Raw genomic sequence first — 5,211 nt, 5'->3', positions numbered from 1 at the left:
ATGGAGTCTCTTGAGAGCCTGCCTTTCTCACAGTCAATCACTGGACCTTCAACCCCATGGTCCTTGGGAGAGGAGAGATTTTTCAATATCCAAACTGTAGCAGTGTTTGCAATTCAGCAGTGTAGCCGAGGTATGCATTCAGCTCCCGACAGCCTTACTAATCCTGAGCACATTCGGCTCCAGCCAGCTCTTCCCTTTTATTTATATAAACTCCTGCCTCCTGAAGACATGTGTGATCCCTGCATAGGCTGAAAGGAAAGGCAGGGGATTTCACATCAGAAAAGCAAGATCAAACCTAGACTTTGCCTCCTCCTCGCCTGTGACTCTGAGCCTCAGAGGCCAGGGCTTCTGCTGTTCTGCAAACTGCCTGTGGAAGTGCTTATGAACTACAGACCAGGCCATCAGCACAGCAATGACTGTGACAATGACGCAGGAGCCAAGGACTGGAGTTCAGCCACCTGCCCTCAGCTTTGCTGCCTCTTCAGGCTCCAGTTAAATTAATCCAGTAGAATTCAGGACACATGCGGTAGCAGAAGGAAGGGCGGCAAATGTCCTCCCATTAGATGTTACTAGGAAAAAATTAGCAAGGAGAGCGGTATGGCTAAGCTCTTTGTAAACAAACAAGGAGATGGGGGAGGGGTCAAATGCTCGACACTCATATAGGTCTCCATCAGCCACAAAAATACTCAGAGGAGGAGCTGGGGTGGGAGGCAATGTGCAAAATCTGAGCACAAAAGGAGCCACCCACCCACTCTGGGAAGTCTAAAGAAGGAAAGAATTACTATATGGAAAATCATTGCTTTACAGAAGTAAGGGGGGCTGCCAATTGCACAACCAAGAGAGCCCTGATTAAGAGAAAATAAAGACTGAAGAAAAGATGACTAAGAATAACCTCCCAGCACCCAGAGGCCTGCAGGATCCAGATGGACAATCCCTCCAGCTGCGTCCCCCTTGAGACCTCCCCCCAGCCTTCTCATCAGACTCCCACTGAGCACACTTGATCCCATTAAAAAAAAAAAAAAAAAAAAAAACCTCTCATCTAGTACCCATCCTCCTTCTCCACCACCACCACCACCACCACCACATCAGGCCAGCCATGGCTACAGGGGCAGAGGTAACCGTGGTCCTGTCTCTACTGACCATGCAGAGAGAAAGCAGAACGCAATTGGAGGGGTGCAGGGAGGGAGGAAGGACCTGAAAAGGGCAGACATTTTCCCCCATCCATTGTTTCAAAAATCAAAAACACTACTTGCTAAAGGAGGATGAAGTAGGATTGAAGGCACTCCCACTGTCGGACTATCGGCAACAATGGTTCTATTTATGCTCCACCATCAATATATAAGCCGTTCATATCCTTCATGACCCAGCTATTCCACTTGTAAATATGCACCTTACTACACAAGGTAATAAAAAGAAGTGTGCCATGGAAAACACAGTTGGAAATAGCAACCATCAGAAACCACCTCACCATCACCATCACCATCATCACCATCATCAATAGACGCCGTGTGGTGCACAGATGTAGCAGTGAAAATGAGCACTGCACATGTGCTCATAGTAAGAAAAATGAACATCAAGACCACACTGGTAGTGTGCAAAGGCCACTTACAGGATATTGATAGGGTGATCATTTCCATAAAAATGTTAATGTCGCACTAATAGCACAGTTAGATACATAGTTAGTAAAGATAGAAAAACATGAAAGCTAAACAGCATCTTCAGAATAAAACCGTTCTTGGGGAGAAGAATGCGATCGGATGGCAGCAGATGTTCTCAGACAAGAGGCCAGGAAAGAATCCCACACAAGATCAAAATGATTACCAAACCAATCAGGGGCTCCTTCCTAGGGGAGGCTAATTCTCCCTCTCCCAGCAGTCACTAGTGCCGGTGGGGCCCTGTGATTTTACCCCTTCAGCATTAACATATCTATTGATATTGCTACTGTTGGAGTCTGAGAGACAGGGACTCATTGCAGATTTTCTGGTCCTCTTGCTCTGACAATCTTTCTGCCCCCACCCCCTTCCAGAATGTTCCCTGAGCCTTAAGTTCAGGAGTTGTAATGGGCTCAGCAGATGTGTGTGTGGTGTGTGTGTGTGTGTGTGTGTGTGTGTGTGTGTGTGTGTGTGTGAAGCAGTAAATATCAAAGAAGCAGAGGCCTTCAATTTGAGAAGGAGTGTGGCAGAGTGGGTCTGGGAGGAACTAAAGGAAGGGAAAGGAAGTGGGGAAGTAATTTAATTATGTTTTAATTTAAAGTATTTTTTAAATGCTTAGGAAAAATAACGTGGAACAAAGATAACTCTTAGGTGCTTTATTTTCCTCTTGCAGTCTCTCAGGCAGCACACAGCAGTGATGGGAGAGTGGTAGCTCTGTGTGGCACTCTCTGTGGGCAGCCTGCAAGCAGCCCCTCCCATTCCCCATCCTCCCCAAGAGATTTGGTCAACAGTAGAGGAAGAGCTGAGAGCAGAGAGTGAGAGCGAGAGCGAGAGCATCGCCTCAGTTTCTAAGAATATAAGGGTACAGCAAAGACCGTCTCTGCATGGATGGCTGAGAGGACAAACTGAGCAAGTGATGCTCACAGCTCACAGCTGTCTTCTGTTGAGCAAGGTAGTTCACTAAGCAATTTACATATGTCATCTCATGATGTGAGCATCATTAATAATACCCATTTAACAAATTAGAAAACGAGTCACCGAGATATTAGGTCCTTTACCCAGAGTCACACAGTGGTGACAGAACTGACCCATGCCATTTGTCTGAAAAGTGGGAGCGACTCTACCCGACACCATTGCTGCAAAGTAAAATGGCAAAAGCTTTGACAGAGGTAGGTGCTAAGAAGAGTGGAGGCAACAAAGGAGGACTGACAATCTGTGCCTGAAATGGAAGAGAGAATGGAAATTCCTGAGAGAATGGAAATTGAGAAAATGCCACCACATGCTTGCATGCTATGATCAAACCTTGAGAGGGGAGTGCATCTATGTGCCCATATATTGGGAAAGAAATATGTATTTGTGTGTGTGTGTTCTAAGCATGCACACACACACTATTGAGAGAGCTATCTGAGTGAGTGTGTGTGTGTGTGTGTGTGTGTGTGTGTGTGTGTGTAGGGGGCAGGGAGAGAAAGAGAGACCAAGGGCCTTAACCAACACTGAGCTGTACCCGATGCTCTATTCGGCCTCACACCCATGACTCAGAGTTCAGGCAAGGGCTTAGGTACTGGGAGGTTAGAGCAAGTCTCTGAGGTCCAGCAGCAAACAAGAAGCCAGCTCTGCGACAAAGTTCGGAGCAGAGAATGAAGGAATGACCATCCAGAGATTGCCCCACTTGGGGATCCATCCCATAAACAACCACCAAACCCAGACACTATTGCAGATGCCAACAAGAGCCTGCTGACAGGAGCCTGATATAGCTGTCTCCTGAGGGGCTCTGCCAGTGCCTGGCAAATACAGAAGTGGATGCTCACAATCATCCATTGGATGGAGCAGAAGGTCCTCAATGAAGAAGCTAGAGAAAGTACCCAAGGAGCTGAAGGGATTTGAAGCCCCCTAGGAGGAACATCAATATGAACTAACTAGTAACCCCAGAGCTCCTTGGAACTAAAGCACCAATCAAAGAAAACACATAGTGGAACTTGTGGCTCTAGCTGTATATGTAGCAGAGGATGGCCTAGTCAGTCATCAGGGGGGAGAGGCCCTAGGTCCTCTTTATGCCCCAGTATAGGGGAATGCCAGGATCAGGAATGGAAGTAGGAGGGATGGGGAGCAGGGGGAGGGGGAGGGGGACAGGGGATTTTCAGAGGGGAAACTAGGAAAGGGGATAACATTTGAAATGTAAATAAAGAAAATATCTAATAAAGAAAAAAAGAAGAAGCCAGCTCTGCCAGCCTGGAGTTTCAAGTGGCTGCAGAACCAGACGTTTTGCTGCATATCAACCAACCCTTCCCATATGAGGACCATGGAGTTCCAGCAAGTGGAAGCAGCTTCAATCAGGGGAGCTAAGAGATCTGTGAGGCTCACTGACTATATCTGGGGATGCAGGTTGCAAGAGAACCTGAGATCTGCAAAGGGCAGGCCCCCACAAATGCCATTCTCTGGAGCAGGGAGAGTTGGTGCCCAAATGCCCACCTCCCTTTTCAGTCCTCCCATGTTTTCCTCTTCACCCTGCCTCTCCCCTCCATGCTCCTCTCTGCTTCTTTGTCTTTGGTCTACATTATTTTTCTGAGCATCTAAGGCATAGCAAATACAGTTCGTGCTCAGCCAAAAGATTGCCATCTCTACCCAATTTGAAACACCACAGTTGGATAGGAAACAGATGTTTCTGGCCATTAAATTTTATATGAAAACTACAAATGTCCCCCCTGACAAATGAGATAAGGAGAACCTCTGAGAATCATGAAGCCATGCCCCTGGGGTATTCGGCAGGAATGATGCACGGCCTGGTGACAAGGGCTTGCTTTTTTCTTGCAAAATTGAAACACAATCTGGGGTAGAGGAAAAGGAAGCTGTTTGCAAATGACCTGGAGACCCAATATTGTTATCTACACGCCCCATGCTCAGGAATCCCTGCCTTGGATAGGATATTGCACAGTGTGGTATCACAGCGGTGATGGATTTTATTAAGCACCCCTCCATTTGCATGCTCAAGTTATATAATTCAATATATGTCTTGCTGTAAAGTTTTATGTTCGTGTGTGTGTGTGTGTGTGTGTGTGTGTGTGTGTGTGTTTTAAATTGCCAATAAGGAAAAGGAAAAACGATTCAGTAATTTACTCAATAAATTTTGATGGAACGCCTATTAGATCTTGGTCTGTGTGCTAGTCTCTGGAGCAATAATGATAAGCAATACCGTCTTTGTCCATAATAACGTCACTGAACTCTTACTTGATACTAATGTGTCCCTCCTCCTCAAAGGCCAAGTTGGCACAGATGGGCAGGGTCATACAGAAACCTCTCCTGTAGGAAGGGACTACAGAGCCTCAGAAACCAGGCAGGGATTTGCCTATGCCTGCTGTGGACCTCCAAGGAAACAAAACTCACATGTAAAGAAAAGGTTAGCAAGAAAAGAGAGAAGTGTTTGGAAAATCCAACTCTATTGTTTCTGTATCCTGCTACTCCATTATAATGCAACAACTTCCTTAGGATGTCAGGCTCTCTGCTTACTATTTTTGTTGTTGTTGTTGTTGTTGTTGTGTTGTCCTTTCTAGAGGATAAGAAA

The 5,211-nt window shown here is 46.2% G+C and overlaps 1 pseudogene; it reads left to right on the top strand.

Moving 5' to 3' along the window:
* LOC110292387 overlaps positions 1 to 5,211 on the top strand; it is a 50,331-nt pseudogene continuing 45,120 nt past the window's right edge.

This window comes from Mus caroli, chromosome 4 (assembly GCF_900094665.2).
Source record: "Mus caroli chromosome 4, CAROLI_EIJ_v1.1, whole genome shotgun sequence".
Taxonomy (NCBI): domain Eukaryota; kingdom Metazoa; phylum Chordata; class Mammalia; order Rodentia; family Muridae; genus Mus; species Mus caroli.
Note: the sequence above shows the minus strand (reverse complement) of the source record. Positions and strands in the feature narration are given on the sequence as shown.